This window comes from Helianthus annuus, chromosome 10, assembly GCF_002127325.2.
Source record: "Helianthus annuus cultivar XRQ/B chromosome 10, HanXRQr2.0-SUNRISE, whole genome shotgun sequence".
In the NCBI taxonomy this organism is placed as follows: Eukaryota; Viridiplantae; Streptophyta; class Magnoliopsida; order Asterales; family Asteraceae; genus Helianthus; species Helianthus annuus.
The window spans coordinates 127,008,253-127,028,667 of NC_035442.2; the positions used below are offsets into that span (position 1 = coordinate 127,008,253).

At 37.7% G+C, this 20,415-nt stretch overlaps 2 long non-coding RNA genes across 2 annotated transcripts; both read left to right on the forward strand.

Moving 5' to 3' along the window:
* The first annotated feature begins 1,677 nt into the window (after nucleotides 1-1,677).
* On the forward strand, nucleotides 1,678-4,492 carry LOC110885902. Its single transcript, XR_002562490.2, has 4 exons — nucleotides 1,678-1,963; nucleotides 3,302-3,386; nucleotides 4,094-4,142; nucleotides 4,270-4,492. It is a non-coding gene; the product is annotated as an uncharacterized LOC110885902 (long non-coding RNA).
* A 3,206-nt stretch (nucleotides 4,493-7,698) lies between these two features.
* On the forward strand, nucleotides 7,699-10,072 carry LOC110885903. Its single transcript, XR_002562491.2, has 3 exons — nucleotides 7,699-7,879; nucleotides 9,218-9,302; nucleotides 10,010-10,072. It is a non-coding gene; the product is annotated as an uncharacterized LOC110885903 (long non-coding RNA).
* The last annotated feature ends 10,343 nt before the right edge of the window (nucleotides 10,073-20,415 follow it).

Sequence of the window (20,415 nt, forward strand, 5' to 3'; positions counted from 1 at the left end):
GGGGGAGGATGTGACACCCCAGGAAAACCAGTGAACGATTGAACTTACCTAGCTTCCTCAGTGAGTGCATACCAAATTTCGGGACGAAATTTCTTTTTAGTTGGGGATAATGTGACAACTCGTATTTCGAACCCGTCTTTGTAACGTATGTGAACGTTTTATAATTTACATGAACTTTGGGTTATTGATTAATATTATGTGTAACGTGTATTGCATGCTTGTATGTATATATCTATGTAAACGGCCCGAACGCACAACATAAGCCCAAGTCGCACAAGCCCTTTTTGGGCCGTAAAGTTTGTAACCGGACTTAAGGCAGCCATGTTTAGGTCGGCCCATTCCCCTACTCGTATACACTTGAGAGGTGTTTACTATCTCACTTTTTATCAAACACTCTACACTCACAAACCCTAGACGACTTCCTCTCTCTCTCGTTTTGCTTGGAACCCGACGGCACAAGATCATCCCCTTGTTCGGATCACACTTCTCTACTCGTAATCGGTTAGTGTTTTGATGTTGATATCTTATTGAATGATGTGTTGCTTGTATATGATTAAGTAAATCCGTTTAGGGTTCATGTTAGTAAAATCGATGATAATAAGGTACATGGTTGTTGATGATGTTAATGATAATATTCTTGTGAATCGGTTACATAATTATGAAATCGGAATTGTGTGATGATGTTGATCCGTTGTTATGTTCTGTCTCGGATTGTTAATGTTTATAAATCGGTTTCATGCTTGTTAAATTGTTCATATGTTAGGTTAGGGTTCATATGGATTAAAGAATAGATGCTTGTTTTGATCGAATTATGGCCATGATTGAATCTGTTTAGTTGTTGATTGATTGGTGAATTTTTGGAAACTATTGATGATAATTGATAATTGTAACTAACTTGCATATAATTCGGGTATGTTAAAACAAACCGCACAAGGTCTCTTGATCGTACAAGAGGCCCACACGTACAAGGCTTCGGATCGCACAAGGCTGCTTGTCGCACAAGGTCTCTCGGATCACACAAGGCAGCTGGATCGTACAAGCCTTCACTGGATCGCACAAGTTGAATCAGGTCCAATCTGTTGGGCCGGACAGCCCAAGTGTCCAATCGTACAATCTGATCTGATCACACAAGTTCCATTCGCACAAGATGTTGAGATATGCATGATCGCACAACATCTTGTGGATCGCACAAGCTGGTGCTGAACGCACAAGATGTTGGGCCACACACAAACGTACATGAACAACGAACGAACTAATACGATATATGATTAGATGAACGAACGCAATGCTTGCTATACCATTTCTATTACTGAACTTACTTTCTGTGAACTCGCTCAACTAGTTGTTGACTCTCTGCTGCATGCCTTGCAGGACCTTAGGTACATTATGGAGCTTGCACAGGGAGGAGCAGGTCGTTGTGGGCAAAGGATCGTGAATGCTATTTGAACACTTATGATGTTTCACACATTAATATTTATGTTTGGGTTTACTTAAATGCTTCCGCTATACTTAACTATATTACATGTTCAATATGATTGGTGGTTAAGATCCGGGTCAGTCACGCCTCCAAGCGGTGGTACTCCGCATGTGGATTTTTGTAACGCCCCAAAATTCAATATCTAGTTGTTAATATGTTAGCACGTTTAAAAAAAAGAAACAGAATAACTAGGTTATTAAACCTAGTTAAAAGTTTGGTTAAAATAAATAAGGATAAGAAATCTAGTTATATAATGAATAGGTTACAAACATGAGGGGTGGTTTTTGAATAAATAGAAAGATTATATATAAAATAAAAATAAAAACCCCAACTACCCATATCTGGGCGTGGAACGATCGAACAGAGAGGAGAAAGAAAGGGGTGAAACCCTAATTCATGAGCAGACCTTCAAATTGAAAGGGGAATTGAAGCCTAGTTGAATGCATGAACTAAGAATGCTGATCCTCTAAGCATACCCAACATCAAGTAAGTCGAAATTTGCAATTTTGTGATGTTTGATTTTGTGGGTCTAGTATAATTCGGGTATGTAATGCAAAAATTGGTATGAATAATGGTTGCTATGGTTGCTAAAACATCAAGAGATGTTAAATTTTGAATATGAGCATGGATTAGGCAAAACCCACTTGTTTGTTAAAAGATGGTTAAAAAGTTGTGAAGTTCTACTTGCAATTTAGATAAATGTTGATGATATTATGATTAATAGGTGATTTAGAACAATATGCATATGGCTAGGGTGGCAAATTGTGGAGTTGGGATTGCTTATGTGAATCAATGGGTGAATTAGGAAGATGAACATGAGAATATTTGTACATTATGCTTTAAATGCGAAACCCGCCAAGTGTTTGATAAAATGCCTACAAAGTTTGTGTAAAATAGTTAGTAAATTCGTCACTTTTGACAGCCTTAGATAGTCATCTTGTAAAGGCCGTATCTCATTCGTTATTAGGAGTTAGACAACGAGCCTTATATCGTTGAAAAGGTTGTTTCGCATATTACATTTCATATTTGGTCATAAGAGGCTGGTTATGAGATTTAGTGGGTCAAAACAGCATGAAAAGTTAGTAAATTCGTTTTGACAGCAAGCTGTTTGGAAGCATTTCAGCTTCTGTGCTGATTTTGTAAAAATCATATAAAATCATACGATTGTCCGATTGTTACGATCTTTATATGCTTATAAAGATCTCTGAGTGTAGATCATTTCATATTTGAACATGAAGAACTGAATCAGAAGATAAATGGGTTAAAATGTGTCGTGAACAGCTGCTGCGCAGAAAGTTGCTGCACAAATTTTAGTATAAATATTCAGTAAAAATAGTTGTATTGTTATGCACACTTGTATGAATCATGAACTACTGATTTTAATAAATTATTAGTAAGTTATTTGATTGTTTTAAGTGTCTAAAACACTTACCAACTAGTTTATGCATATAATTGCACCAACGGGTCGAAACGGGTTGTTGATAGAAAATAGTAGAATGGATGTGTAAAAAACCAAGGTGTTAAGAAATGGTATGAAATGTTTAACATATGAAGCAAGTTGCCTAACTTAGAAAATGTTATCATTCTAAGTATGGAATTTTGAAAGAATAACGAACATGATGTAAATACATAATTATGCATGCTAGAAGCTCATGTATGACTGTTGTGATGATGGAATGATAAATTGTTAGATTGATTAGCATTGTAGTATTATGATACATGTTGAACTCGTTAAGCGATTGACACGTGAATAGAAGTGTGATTAGTGATGCGTATGATTATGTATACTAACTATTGAATGGATGTGATGGAATGAGATAATAGGAACGTGTCAAGGAGAGGTCAAGCATAGGAGGATAACGGGTCAAGATAAGGCAAGGTGACAAATACACTTATTGGAGTACTCGAGGTAAGTGAATTTCGATTCACTTTTTAGTAAGTTTAACAGATTTTAATACTTAGGTTTACGAAACATCATGAAAGAACATGTAATAATCAGAAGTACAAAGCCAATAATGCCTCATTATTGAAGAAGGTTATATTTAAGCCGAAAGTAAATTGGTGGGTTTAAACGGGTCGAATTTTATGTGCATATGTTGCGTAATGTAATGAAATTCGTTATGGTTATGACCTTGGGTAAGAATTTTTAGTCATTTATGTAAGGGGAACATTTCCCGGACCTTTAGGAACAAGTTTTATACGATTCGGTTGTCGGTTGGTGAATGAACGGATTGTTTCGTGTTAGTGTAGGAAATTTTATAAGTATATGTGTATGGGAATCCAAAAAGGCACGTGGGATGAATCATAGATTGTCTATACTATGTGAGGTTGTGAACGTGTCATTCCGGCATAAACCTACATGTAAACGAAGCTTGTGTATATATTCGTGATTAATTGATTGTGCATAGGAAGGAACATTGGCATGTATGAAGGTACGCGTGTATATATATAAGTGTGTGTATATATATATATGTATGTATGTATGATAATAAGTATGTAGGTGTGAATGTATGTGTGAAAGAATGTTCAATGCTTAAGACATATGCATGAACGTTATCAAAGTGTTCGAGTATTTATGGTTACTAATGATGTGCGTTGAGTTTGAATGTAATGTAGGTATGGGATCGTTGGCTTCATGAAGAAATGGAGCTGGATTTGGATAAGAGTATTTAAGAAAGCGCATGGAAAATTCCACGAATACTTTATAGAATGCTCTACGAAATTCTATTATATAGTTTAATGTTGTATGGTATGTTAATGACTAATGGTTTGGTTGTACGTGGTGTCCACAGGTATCGCTTGGGTTTTCTCTACATTTATTGAAGTGATGCGGACTTAGTTCGAGTTGAGAGCAAGGATTGTACGGGGAGAATGGTCACATAGTGTAACTCATATAGGTTTTGAAGTATTAATGTTATAAAACGTTATAAATCCGTTTTAATGAATATATGGCATTTCGCATTTGAACCTTCATGTGTTTGATATGTCTATTAAAGAACGAAATTTTTGGGCTCTTGTTTTCCGCTGCGTCGTATTTTAAGTTATTACACGTTAGCCTTACAGGGAATTGTTCTTATTACGAACGGGTCATGCCCGAATTTTGTTAAATAATAGTATGATAATATTACATTTTGGAATGTGTAATTTGGGCGTACCAAGTTGGTATCAGAGCCCTGGTTTGAGGGAAATCAAGTATGAGGAGGCAAATACTTGAAATCAAACCTGTGTGCTCTTGTGACGAGGAACCCGTACAATCCAAGACTCGATCAAGATCTAAAGGTAGAAGCAAATGTAACTATGAATTTAAGTATGTTTATGAAGAAACTAACATTATGTTGTGTGTAAGATAAGCATAGTTGTTTGGATGAGGATGATCCACCACTGTGGTCTCGGACCGACACCAAGGCATGTAATAAGACCATTGCCCAGGTACGTAAATTTTTCATAAGGGTGCATGTAATGCTAAAAGTTATCGAGTGAAGGAAAATTTTAATGAAATATAATAATATAATGGAAACGAAGTTATGAAAATGTTACACGTGCCGAAACCTAATTCTTCGGACATAAGGTGACGATTACACGAAGACACGAAACTAGTATGTGGATTGTGTACCTGGCCAGTACACAAGAAACATAAGACGTTCGTGAGACCGTAATGATTGTTACAGGTATGTCCGATAGGATTTGGTAGCGGTTGGGTGTGTGGGTGAAATGGGTAGTAAGACTCTCGGGAGGTTGAGAGTACTATGTAAGGGTGAAAGGTATAAGTGATAAGAATGAAATATTGAGTCCATAAGAAAGTATGGATTGACAATGTATGAATGCAATGTTTGAATCCGCGAGGTGGATTCAAGGATGAAAGATATGAATGCAATGCTTGAGTCCGCAAGACGGATTCAAGGATGAAAGATATGAATGCAATGCTTGAGTCCGCAAGACGGATTCAAGGATGAAAGATATGAATGCAATGCTTGAGTCCGCAAGACGGATTCAAGGATGAAAGATGTGAATGCAATGCTTGAATCCGCGAAACGGATTCAAAGAATGAAAGATACGAATGATGCAAATCCCTTGCGGATTTGGTTATGCTAAAGAAGGTTATGATAAGCTATGCAAATCGACCGCTTCAAGTTGAACAAGTCGAGTAAGGATAGGGTACCATCCGTTTAGAACGGTTGGTCGTGAATGCAATAATAAATGTATGAAGCTCAACCCGTTATACGGATAGAACGAAATATTTATGTTGAACACAATTAACTCGATTTTACCGAGGCGTAAGTGGTATGCTTGAATCTCATTATGAGAATATATGCCATTACCCATTTAATTAGATACTCGAGTGCGTAAAAGAAATGAAAGTATATAAGCGAATGGAACTAAAATGTTGGTATTGTAAGCGAAATAAGTATTATGACTAACCTTTAAAACGGGAAGGGTAAGTATTTGCAAGAAAACACTGGAACAGTGAAGCTATGAGGTCGTAAGCATGTTTGAATTGAAAAAGAGTATAAACGTGTACTTCGATACGCATGTATATAATAAGAAATAAGTGGCAGTTAACCTTGAAAAGTCAAACTGCAGAAGCTGAGAAATAATTTGGTTTCAAACCAAGGGAGTGCTAGAGAAGAAAGGAAATGTGTAGGGTAGTACACCAAATGAGTTAAAGAATTACGAAATAATGATTATGTGTTTACCCGTCAAGAACGGGTCAAACAATAAGAATGATATATATATATTAAGAAATGGTCATGTATTGACCCGTTATGAATAGGTTTAACACACTAGTGCTTTAAAAAGAATCTTGGAAGTAGTAATATGTAAACAAGGAGAAGTAATAAACATCATGTTTAAATGAACTTGAATGAAATGTGATAATCCCCAATCTTATAATGAGTATGGAAGATATCATAGTGTGATAAACCTATCAAGGTCAGTGGAAGAATGCTCATAAGCGAAAGCTCGTCACACGGATGAATGAGGTCAATACGAAACATGGTATGGATGGTGACGAAGAGGACCGACTCGTTGCTGCATGTTCAAGTACCGCACCAAGGTAGTAAGGTTAGCAAATTATTTAATATATGAATGTACGATGCTCGAATCCCTCAAACCTACGCTCTCGTGAAAGTGTGTTCGTTTCTAAGCGCCACGCAAGTAAGTGATTTAAGGATTTCGAGCTATGCTTTTAGATGAAAACGGAAATGGGTTATGGATAAATTACTATTATAACCTGGGTTGGGACGTTATGGGATGTTATGGAAGGTTTCGGGACTGCCCGAGACCATTTCAGGTTGGAAAAAGGACCCGGGAACAAAAAAATTTTGGTCAAACAGCGACTGCACACCAGAGAGCCCGTCGGCGACGGCACCCCTCCACCCGACGCGCTAGCTGTCTGTCTACGGGCAATGTTCAGCGACGGGACCTTCCCGAGCCCGTCGGCGACGCACCATGTGCCGTCGGCGACGGCCCTTATCTGCTTATGCTGAAATTGTTTGTTTATTAGGCTAAGGTCCTTAATTCAGTTCTAGCATTCATTAAACACTAAGAACACCCCAGATTGATTAAGAATCTAGGAAATTCAAGACAACTATCGTGTTTTAATGATGAATGTGTGGGAAGTTATGTATGCGAACGAATGAAATAAGTAATACATCTAGAATGTTTGTAAAGAAAGATCGGGTAAGTTTATAAAAATTTTACACTATCATTGAAAAAGTACCTCCATATGAATAGGTATGATATGTTTAATGTGTACGAATGAACGAGATTGTATGCGGAAATGAATAAATTAATGATGATTAGGGATTGGCTTTCGCAAAGAAATTTAAAATCTTGATAAGTATAAATAATATGTCAGGATGCTAGTTTTAAATTATGGACTATGGGATGTGTGATTAGCCAATTCCTCATAACATATTTATGTAAGTCGTCCAATGTAACTTGAATGAGTGGACGAACGAAGAATAAGACTAGACGGGTTGTAGAAGAAAAGAAAGAGGTTTCGGGACGAAACCTTCTTTAAGGGGGGTAGAATTGTAACGCCCCAAAATTCAATATCTAGTTGTTAATATGTTAGCACGTTTAAAAAAAAAGAAACAGAATAACTAGGTTATTAAACCTAGTTAAAAGTTTGGTTAAAATAAATAAGGATAAGAAATCTAGTTATATAATGAATAGGTTACAAACATGAGGGGTGGTTTTTGAATAAATAGAAAGATTATATATAAAATAAAAATAAAAACCCCAACTACCCATATCTGGGCGTGGAACGATCGAACAGAGAGGAGAAAGAAAGGGGTGAAACCCTAATTCATGAGCAGACCTTCAAATTGAAAGGGGAATTGAAGCCTAGTTGAATGCATGAACTAAGAATGATGATCCTCTAAGCATACCCAACATCAAGTAAGTCGAAATTTGCAATTTTGTGATGTTTGATTTTGTGGGTCTAGTATAATTCGGGTATGTAATGCAAAAATTGGTATGAATAATGGTTGCTATGGTTGCTAAAACATCAAGAGATGTTAAATTTTGAATATGAGCATGGATTAGGCAAAACCCACTTATATGTTAAAAGATGGTTAAAAAGTTGTGAAGTTCTACTTGCAATTTAGATAAATGTTGATGATATTATGATTAATAGGTGATTTAGAACAATATGCATATGGCTAGGGTGGCAAATTGTGGAGTTGGGATTGCTTATGTAAATCAATGGGTGAATTAGGAAGATGAACATGAGAATATTTGTACATTATGCTTTAAATGCAAAACCCGCCAAGTGTTTGATAAAATGCCTACAAAGTTTGTGTAAAATAGTTAGTAAATTCGTCACTTTTGACAGCCTTAGATAGTCATCTTGTAAAGGCCGTATCTCATTCGTTATTAGGAGTTAGACAACGAGCCTTATATCGTTGAAAAGGTTGTTTCGCATATTACATTTCATATTTGGTCATAAGAGGCTGGTTATGAGATTTAGTGGGTCAAAACAGCATGAAAAGTTAGTAAATTCGTTTTGACAGCAAGCTGTTTGGAAGCATTTCAGCTTCTGTGCTGATTTTGTAAAAATCATATAAAATCATAGGAATGTCCGATTGTTACGATCTTTATATGCTTAGAAAGATCTCTGAGTGTAGATCATTTCATATTTGAACATGAAGAACTGAATCAGAAGATAAATGGGTTAAAATGTGTCGTGAACAGCTGCTGCGCAGAAAGTTGCTGCACAAATTTTAGTATAAATATTCAGTAAAAATAGTTGTATTGTTATGCACACTTGTATGAATCATGAACTACTGATTTTAATAAATTATTAGTAAGTTATTTGATTGTTTTAAGTGTCTAAAACACTTACCAACTAGTTTATGCATATAATTGCACCAACGGGTCGAAACGGGTTGTTGATAGAAAATAGTAGAATGGATGTGTAAAAAACCAAGGTGTTAAGAAATGGTATGAAATGTTTAACATATGAAGCAAGTTGCCTAACTTAGAAAATGTTATCATTCTAAGTATGGAATTTTGAAAGAATAACGAACATGATGTAAATACATAATTATGCATGCTAGAAGCTCATGTATGACTGTTGTGATGATGGAATGATAAATTGTTAGATTGATTAGCATTGTAGTATTATGATACATGTTGAACTCGTTAAGCGATTGACACGTGAATAGAAGTGTGATTAGTGATGCGTATGATTATGTATACTAACTATTGAATGGATGTAATGGAATGAGATAATAGGAACGTGTCAAGGAGAGGTCAAGCATAGGAGGATAACGGGTCAAGATAAGGCAAGGTGACAAATACACTTATTGGAGTACTCGAGGTAAGTGAATTTCGATTCACTTTTTAGTAAGTTTAACAGATTTTAATACTTAGGTTTACGAAACATCATGAAAGAACATGTAATAATCAGAAGTACAAAGCCAATAATGCCTCATTATTGAAGAAGGTTATATTTAAGCCGAAAGTAAATTCGTGGGTTTAAACGGGTCGAATTTTATGTGCATATGTTGCGTAATGTAATGAAATTCGTTATGGTTATGACCTTGGGTAAGAATTTTTAGTCATTTATGTAAGGGGAACATTTCCCGGACCTTTAGGAACAAGTTTTATACGATTCGGTTGTCGGTTGGTGAATGAACGGATTGTTTCGTGTTAGTGTAGGAAATTTTATAAGTATATGTGTATGGGAATCCAAAAAGGCACGTGGGATGAATCATAGATTGTCTATACTATGTGAGGTTGTGAACGTGTCATTCCGGTATAAACCTACATGTAAACGAAGCTTGTGTATATATTCGTGATTAATTGATTGTGCATAGGAAGGAACATTGGCATGTATGAAGGTACGCGTGTATATATATAAGTGTGTGTATATATATATATGTATGTATGTATGATAATAAGTATGTAGGTGTGAATGTATGTGTGAATGAATGTTCAATGCTTAAGACATATGCATGAACGTTATCAAAGTGTTCGAGTATTTATGGTTACTAATGATGTGCGTTGAGTTGGAATGTAATGTAGGTATGGGATCGTTGGCTTCATGAAGAAATGGAGCTGGATTTGGATAAGAGTATTTAAGAAAGCGCATGGAAAATTCCACGAATACTTTATAGAATGCTATACGAAATTCTATTATATAGTTTAATGTTGTATGGTATGTTAATGACTAATGGTTTGGTTGTACGTGGTGTCCACAGGTATCGCTTGGGTTTTCTCTACATTTATTGAAGTGATGCGGACTTAGTTCGAGTTGAGAGCAAGGATTGTACGGGGAGAATGGTCACATAGTGTAACTCATATAGGTTTTGAAGTATTAATGTTATAAAACGTTTTAAATCCGTTTTAATGAATATATGGCATTTCGCATTTGAACCTTCATGTGTTTGATATGTCTATTAAAGAACGAAATTTTTGGGCTCTTGTTTTCCGCTGCGTCGTATTTTAAGTTATTACACGTTAGCCTTACAGGGAATTGTTCTTATTACGAACGGGTCATGCCCGAATTTTGTTAAATAATAGTATGATAATATTACATTTTGGAATGTGTAATTTGGGCGTAACAATTTTGGGGGTGTGACACATGAAAGTCAACATTTCATGCCCGGCAGTAGCATCCACCATTGAGTCGATATGTGGAAGAGGGAACGGGTCTTTTGGACAAGCTTTGTTCAGGTCTGTGTAGTCTACACAAACTCTCCACTTCCCATTCTTCTTTTGAACCACTACCACATTTGCTAACCATCTAGGGAATTTGACTTCTCTGATCATCTTGGATTTCAATAATCTTTCAACTTCCTCTTGGATAATTGCATTTCGTTCAGGGGCGAACTTCCTTCTCTTTTGTTGTATAGGCTTGAATGACCTGTCAATTCCAAGCTTGTGAGTAATAATGTCTTTGGATATGCCTGTCATATCCTCATGCTTCCATGCGAATGTCGACATCCTGCATTTCAAAAAGTTAGTTAATTGATTTTCAATATCCTGAGGGATATTGGTTCCTACGAGCACCGAGATATCAGGATTATCCTGATCCAGGATAACTTTCTTCACATCCTGCTCCGAATTCTCCACGATATCCTGGGCCCGCATCTTTAATTGCTATGCTGCACTTGGTTTGGTCATGGATTTCATTGAGGACGAGTAGCATTCTTTCGCCACCTGCTGATCACTATCGACTTTGACAACTCCCCAAGGGGTAGGGATCTTGATGCATTGGTGATATGTTGATGGCACAGCCTTCATATCATGAATCCATGGTCTTCCCAGTATGATGTTATAGCAGGATAGAGAATCCATCACACAGAAACGTTGTATCGAGTTGACTCCTTCAACATATACTGGTAACTTTATCTCACCCACTGTGTTCCTAGCCTCTCCACTGAACCCAACAAGCACGGTGGACTTTGAAGTGATATCCATCGGAGACACATTCATTCTCTTCAGAGTCTCTAGCTGGATTATATTGACGGAGCTGCCATTATCAACCAATATCCTTCGTACAAAATGGTTAGCCACATATAACGTTATTACTAGAGCATCATGATGAGGATCTTGGACAGTATCCCTGTCATCAGCATCAAATGTGATCATTTTGTCAGTTGTGAGGGTAGTCATCCTGACAGGTTTGTCTCCCCTCTCAGCCTTAGCTTCTTTTGCATGTCTTTTCGCCGCCGAATACGAAGTCCCACAGATGTCGGATCCTCCCGAAATGAAGTTGATTATCTTGGCATCTGCGGGAGGTGAGGCTGCTCGTTCAGGATCCTTCTCAGTATCCTGACCTTTATTCTTCTTTCTTCCTAAGAGATCTTTCAGATACCCCTTGCTCAGAAGATAGCTTATTTCTTTCCTCAGGGCAATGCAATCCTCAGTAACATGTCCGAAATCCTCATGGAAGGCACACCATTTGGATTTATCCTTCCAATCAGCTTTTTGTTGATTCTTCCGAGGCCACCTGGCTTTATCTCCCAAAGCCTGCATAGCATACATCAATTCAGGAATGTTAACAGAAAAGCAATATTCAGATAACTCAGGATATTCTTCAGGATCCTCATCTTCAACAGCGTTCACTCTTTTGTTATCATTTCTACCGTACGGCTTAGAGCGGTATGGTTTGTGCGAGGATTCTGACTTCCTGTTAGTTGATTCATATGTTGAGGATGCATTCATCCTCTCTTGCATCTTTCTGTCATCCTCCAATCGAATATATCTCAGGGCCCTGTTTCGAGCTTCGTCCAAGTTCCTGCATGGGTTCATTACAAGGTCTTGGTAAAATTGAGAATCCTTTTGCAGCCCCATCTTGAAAGCTTGCACAGCTGTTGCAACATCAAGATGTGGGATGTCTAAGGATTCCCGACTAAACTTGTTCACATAATGTAACAACTGTCACTAAAATCAATAATTAGGACAATACTTAGTCAATAAGGAAACCCTAATTAAGACACCCAAGTAATTCTGCACTAACCCTAAAATTTTCAGAATAATCGGAATCAGGATCAGGGCCCCTAAAACTCGAGGGGGGCAAACCCTAGTTGAATAGTTATCTAAAATAAACGATGGATTGTTCTGATTGGCCAATTCATTTGATTCACCAAGGCTAGTCCCGAGCTAGGCAGCCTATGAATTAGACTGCTTAGCTTAAGAACCGTAAAGGGTCAGGCTTACGGTCCGTAAGGGAGTCCCAAAAATTACTATAAATAGCCGACCTTGGGACTTGCACAGGGGAGTTGAAACGACGTAAATTGTCCCTGTGTACGTCGAACTATAGTTGTTATATCACAATAAACACACACACTATCACGAGTTGCTACCGCAATCACGGTAATAACTCGATCGCTATTACGATTCAACGTCCGATCGATTATAACTATCCAACGATTGTCCGAGTGCTGCTCAAATTGAGCTTGTACTTTGTTATTCATTGTGATTTCAACTTGAATGTTTGAGTGTTGTTCGAATTCGGACTATGCTCTGTCATTCGTTGTGAATCCATTGAATTGTTAAGTATCGCACTTGATAATAGTTGTGAGGGTTTAATCTCGTGAATTGACGTAACTGCTGAATTAGTTACTAATCCCGTTTGTGTGTGCATTGTTATTTAAATTAGGTTAGAAGGCTAATCAGTAAAGCTTATACTCTGCTCGTAAATCTGCAATGTGAGTCATTCCTTTTTTATAAACTCTTTTCTCACAGTTTGTGAGTCATTCTCTTTTTATCAAACTGTTTTACAAAACTCCAAGTTATTTTAAAGTTATAGTTACAGTGATTAAGTCTATGTAATCACCAAGTTACAGCCGGTATGTGGGGTTTTGTATACATTACTTGTTTCCCGTCACACTTGGACAAACGGGTGGCCAAGGGGTGATCTGACCACAGTCACAGACACCATTGGACAAATGGGCTAGCCAATGGATGGTCGAGTGACAAATATTGTGGGTAGTTGGTTTGATATCAGAAACATTGTAATTCCCCTTAATACTGTAGATTATAACAAATGTGTCGTTTTCAGTGAAATGAATGATTCACTCAGTATTTCCCCGCTGACAAAACCTTTTTCAAACATGTTTCAGGTGATCTGGTATGAGCAAAGAAAAGTGCCGTAGAGCACTCCTAGCTTAGAAAAGTGGCTCAATGTAAATAAATAAATGAACATGTTTTGAAAATAAAGATTTCCCTGAGAAATCACATTATTGTAAATTTCGGGAATTTATCCCTAAGTTATGAAACGAGCAGTTTGAAATTATTAAAAGATCCTGTTTTAAAAAGACTTCCGCTGTCGCCTAAATTAAATACCACGGGATTCCTGTCCCGCGGCTCCTGAAACGGGTCAAACCGGGTCGGGGGCCGTGACAGGAAAAGGTGGTATCAGAGCCACTGTTTTAAGCTTACTGATTAAGCTCACTATTTTAATTTAAGTACATAGGAAAATCTTATTTGTCATTCTGTGAATATATGCTTATTAACTGATTAATTGTTAAAATTACAGTATGGGTAAACAAAAGATTTCTGCTATCTACCGCAAATTAGATAGTACACCTAAAGAACAGGGAACCTCTTCCTCCAAATCTCCCATCAAGTTAGAGGAAGGAATCTTTGTCCGTAAGGCAAATTATGAAAACCCACTTACACCGGAGAAAAGAAATTTGATTATTAGGAAGGGTCAAGAGAAAAAGAAACCCCAAACCAAGAGAGTGAGGTTTAACCCGGAAATTCAGGAAATTAACAGTAATCCACCAGGAGAAAATAACATAGATGAAAAATGGGCAAATCTGTATCTGCTCGCTACTGTAGCAGAAAATGCAAATCTTTAAACTCTAAATCTAGAAATAAGTACTTTCCAGTAAATAAATAAATAAATCTGAGTGTGTTCTGCTTACTGTTATGTTGTACATATTAGTGTGCAATAAAAATGTTTATTTGTTAAGCTTTGTTCCAAAGTTTTAACTTAGCATTTTGTGCATTTTGCATATATGCCGTACAGCATGAATGAGATGTCGGAAGCATTTCTGAACCTCAACCTCTATCCTGTGCCAATTGAAGTCTCCCACAACTTCACTGGTTACATTGCTGACATAGAGGAACCGCTAGAATTCCAAGCTCCACCGCTGGAAAAAGCAAAACCTAAAAAGAAGAGAAGATATGTAGGGTGGCGAAAGGTGCGCCGAAGGAAACCTAGGAGACTCCCTAAAATAGAAAATCCTGTAAGTGTGAGCAAGGGAAAAGAAATAGAAACCGGAGAAAGTTCCAAGCCAGCAGAAATAGGGATAGACCTAAAGCAAAAGGGAATAGAGATCGGAGAAAGCTCTAAACAGTCAGAGGAAATCACATTCCAGGACGAAATAGACCGCCTACTGGATAATTGTGATGTTCTAGAGCCTATCAACGATAATCTCTTCTCTTATCCTGCTACAGCCCAATTCCCAATAAACCTAGGACCAGCTATTCCAGACCCACTAGTTCACACCCGACCATTAGGCCAAATGGAGGAATGGTGGACCAATGACTGGCAATTCCAAAATATAGTCAATAGTCCCTATAGTTTTCTCCCACAGTTTGATCCAGAACCTATCCCTAATCCGCCAATGAGCTATGAAAATTTAGCTGAACTGCGTCAGTTTGGTGAAGAACTGATAGGCACCGGGAATAGGATTCGGGAAATGGGGGAGCAGATTTCTTGGAAGTACGACGAGAGGGAGCGTCGTTACTGAAACTGCCAGTGAACCAAAAGATAGGAGGGGTTGGAGAAGTTTGTTTGTATTATAACTAATATAGTAAAACTAACTTTGTAAAATGGGCAATAAAACAATGTAAGATAAAAAGTGTGTATTGAAGCAAGTATAATATATAAAACAAAACAGAAGTCGAGGCATCGACAATTTTGGCTATGGTTGCATGTTATACTGATCTATGTGTTTATCTGTGATTTTGTTATCAATAATTAGACACTAATAATTCCTATTAATACTAATTAGCAGATGGAAAACGTTAATAGTGAACCAGTTAATGAAGTAAATCCGTCTGAGCAAAATCAGGAAGATCAATATATAACTAGACAAGATATTGAGCACTTTATTGCTCAAGGGATAGCCCATGCTATTCCAGAAATTGTGGCTGCTGTTCAGAAACCTGCCGAACCACAATTAATTCCTATTAAACGTACTCCGGAAGATAACGGCAGTAACAGCATAAATGGAGGCGGCAATCATCACGATCATGATCCGCAACAGGCCCCACTCCCTAAGAGAATGAAAGCTGCAACGCCTGGTTGCACTTACAAAGAATTTCTTGCCTGTAAACCCGTAGAATTTGCAGGTAATGAAGGGGCAACTGCAACACTGCGTTGGTTAGAGAAAACCGAAGCAGTAATTGCAATAAGTAAATGTGTTGAGGAAGATCAAGTGATGTATGCATCAAACTTGTTCAAAGAAGGGGCGTTAGAATGGTGGAACACGGTGCTACAAGCAAAAGGAAGAAGGGTGGCCTATGCGATGAATTGGGAAGAATTTAAGAGTCTTGTCGAAAGAAAATTCTGTCCCGAATACGAGAAGGAACAAATGGCAAACAAGTTCCTGAGTCATCGTATGATAGGTGTAGACTGTCGAGGATATACTTCGACATTCTTCGAATATGCGAGAGTGGTACCTTCCCTGGCTTCGCCAGAACCGGTACTCATTTCCCGTTATATTTGAGGATTAATCGGAGAAATGCGTAACATCGTTAAAGCTGCAAGACCACACACTATTGACGATGCTGTAGAGTTAGCCAACACTTTAACCGATGAACTAGTCCGCACCAGAGAAGAAGATCGCAAGAAGGAATTGGCTCAGAAGATTACCCAAGGATTTCGCGTGGGTAATGGTAATAATAAGTTCAAGAAGAGAGGAACAGGGCAATCCTCATCTCCTCCTTTCTGCAGAAACTGCAAGAAGAAACACTATGGACAATGCAATGTAATTTGCAACTTTTGCAAGGCGAAAGGACATCGGGAAGAAGACTGTAGAAGGAAAATAAGAATTTGTTATAACTGCAGAGAAACGGGACACTTCCAATCTGAATGTCCTAAGTTAGCTAAACCAGCAGACAGTAGAGCTAAAACGACCGAAGGAACTACTAAGAAAAATGCACGAGCATTCCAGCTGACCACTCAAGAAGCCGAACTCATTCCAAACGTGATAGCGGGTACGTTCTTAGTGCATAATGTCTATGCAAAAGTATTATTTGATTCTGGTGCAAACCAAAGTTTCATTAATACTTCATTCTGCCAAGCTCTTAACTTACCTCTAACTACCCTTAGGCGGATTTTTACAGTCGAAACGGCAGATGGAAATTCTGTCAACATAGATAAGGTATTGCAAGAAGGAAAGATAGAACTGTTAGGCCATAAGTTTTCTGCAAACCTGTTACCCATGAATTTAGCCGGATTCGATGTGGTATTAGGAATGGATTGGTTAGTCGCCAACCATGCTCGAATCCTGTGTGATAAGAATTCCGTAGAAATCCGTACCCCCACAGGAGAAGTAATCCTAATTACAGGAGATAGACCTAGAAAGCCACTGAAATTCATTTCAGTAATGAAATTGGCTAGTTATTCAAGGAAACAAGAAATGGTGTATATGATTTCTGTAATCATTAACACTAAAAGTAAGGAACTCCAGGACATCCCTATAGTTTCAGAATACCCAGATGTCTTTCCAGAAGAATTACCTGGGTTACCACCTGATAGGGAAGTAGAATTTAGAATTCATTTAATTCCAGGTACTACACCAATAGCTAAGACACCTTATCGATTAGCACCTACCGAAATGCTAGAATTGAAAAAGGCAATTAGATGAATTACTAAGCAAAGGATTTATACAACCTAGTTCATCCCCTTGGGGTGCACCAGTGTTGTTTGTGAAAAAGAAAGATGGATCGATGAGAATGTGTATCGATTATAGGGAATTGAATAAAGTCACAATTAAGAACCGATACCCATTACCTAGGATTGATGATCTTTTTGATCAATTGCAATGAGCTAGGTATTTCTCTAAGATAGATTTAAGATCTGGATATCACCAGCTGAAAGTGCAAGAGGAGGACATACCTAAAACTGCTTTCAGAACTAGGTATGGTCATTATGAGTTTACAGTCATGCCCTTTGGATTAACAAATGCTCCAGCTGCATTTATGGACATGATGAATAGGATCTGTAAACCTTACTTGGATAAATTTGTGATCGTTTTCATTGACGATTACTTATTTATTCCAAAAGTCAGAAGGAACATTGTGAGCACTTGCATGCACTCTTAACTTTGTTAAGAAAGGAAAAGCTTTATGCCAAATTCTCGAAGTGTGAATTATGGCTACAAGAAGTGCAATTTTTAGGTCATATGGTGAATCACGAAGGAATTCACGTAGATCCTGCTAAAATAGAAGCAATCACACATTGGAAGGTTCCGCAAACGGCTATGGAAGTTAGAAGTTTTCTAGGATTAGCTGGATATTATAGACGATTTATTAAAGATTCCTCTAGGATAGCTGTACCTTTAACTAAGCTAACCTGTAAAGCCGTTAAGTTTGAATGGGGATCTAGACAAGAGGAAGCTTTTAGGATTCTAAAGCACAAATTGACAAATGCTCCAACTTTAGCTTTACCCGAAGGAACCGAGGATTTTGAAGTATACTGTGATGCTTCAAAATTAGGATATGGATGTGTGTTGATGCAACGCAAAAAGGTAATTGCGTATGCCTCTAGGCAATTGAAAAAGCACGAAGAAAATTATACAACTCATGACCTAGAATTAGGAGCTATAATTTTCGCTCTTAAGATTTGGAGACATTATCTGTACGGAAGTAAGTTTACTATCTATACAGATCATAAAAGTTTAAGGTATGTATTTGGGCAAAAAGAGCTAAACATGAGGCAAAGAAGGTGGATGGAAATCCTAAGTGATTACGACTGTGATATTCAATATCACAAAGGGAAAGCGAACGTAGTAGCAGACGCCTTCAGGTCGTAAGTATCATGAAAAGCAAAAGCGAGTCCGTGCTCTTAGGTTAAATCTACAATTAGATTTAATGGAACAATTGAAGAAAATTCAGGAAACGGCAATCAAGGACGATGCCGAAGGAATGAAAGGTTACCTAAAAGAATTAGAACAAGGAAAAGATGAAATTTGGAGATTCCACAAGAAACGAATTTGGGTACCTAAGCAAGGAGAATTAAGAAATAAGATTTTAGAAGAATCTCATAAATCTAGATATACTGTACATCCAGGAAATAATAAGATGTACCAAGATTTAAGAAATAATTTTTGGTGGATAGGAATGAAAAAGGATATAGCCGAATACGTATCTAAGTGTCTAACCTGTTCACAAGTTAAAGCCGAACATCAGAAACCTTCAGGACTACTACAACAGTTAGAAATGCCTGTATGGAAATGGGAACTCATAACAATGGACTTTGTTACTAAGTTACCCAAAACCAGAAAAGGTAACGATGCTATTTGGGTAATTGTGGATCGATTAACCAAATCAGCTCATTTTCTACCAATGAAGGAAACCTTTAGCATGGAAAGGTTAGCTAAGTTGTATGTAGATGAAGTAGTATCCTTACATGGAGTCCCACTCTCCATTATATCGGATAGAGATAGTCGTTTCACATCCCGTTTCTGGACAAGTTTCCAGGAGGCAATGGGAACTCGACTTAATTTGAGTACTGCATATCATCCTCAAACGGACGGACAAAGTGAAAGGACGATACAAACCCTGGAAGACATGCTCCGAGCATGTGTAATTGACTTTGGTGGTAATTGGGATAGCCATTTACCATTAATTGAATTCTCCTATAACAATAGTTATCATTCGAGCATCGAAGCTGCTCCATTCGAAGCACTGTATGGACGCAAGTGCAGAACTCCCGTATGTTGGGCAGAAATAGGAGAAAATCAATTATCAGGTCCAGAGATTGTACAAGAGACCACAGACAAAATAACTCAAATTAAGGAAAGACTGAAGACTGCTAGAGATCGTCAGAAGAGTTATGCGGACAATCGCCGTAAGCCGTTAGAATTCCAAGTCGGAGACAAAGTACTACTAAAGGTATCTCCTTGGAAAGGAGTAGTACGATTTGGTAAGAAAGGAAAACTGAGTCCCAGATATGTTGGACCATTCCCAGTAATCCAACGAATCGGACCAGTAGCTTATCGTTTACAACTACCAGAAGAATTAGCTGGAGTACATGATGTGTTTCATGTATCCAATATCAAGAAATGTCTATCAGACGAATCCCTGGTAGTACCTCTTCAAGATATAGAGGTAAATGAAAACCTGAAATTCGTAGAGAAACCCTTACAAATAGAAGACCGGAAGATCAAGTTTCTCAAACACAAACGACTAGTACTAGTGAAAGTCAAATGGGAATCCAGAAGAGGACCAGAATATACTTGGGAACTGGAATCAGATATGAAGCGAAAGTACCCTCATCTATTTCAGTAAATCTCGAGGACGAGATTTTTCTTAAGGTGGGGAGGATGTAACAACTGTCACTAAAATCAATAATTAGGACAATAATTAGTCAATAAGGAAACCCTAATTAAGACACCCAAGTAATTCTGCACTAACCCTAAAATTTTCAGAATAATCGGAATCAGGATCAGGGCCCCTAAAACTCGAGGGGGGCAAACCCTAGTTGAATAGTTATCTAAAATAAACGATGGATTGTTCTGATTGGCCAATTCATTTGATTCACCAAGGCTAGTCCCGAGCTAGGCAGCCTATGAATTAGACTACTTAGCTTACGGACCGTAAAGGGTCAGGCTTACGGTCCGTAAGGGAGTCCCAAAAATTACTATAAATAGCCGACCTTGGGACTTGCACAGGGGAGTTGAAACGACGTAAATTGTCCCTGTGTACGTCGAATTATAGCTGTTATATCACAATAAACACACACA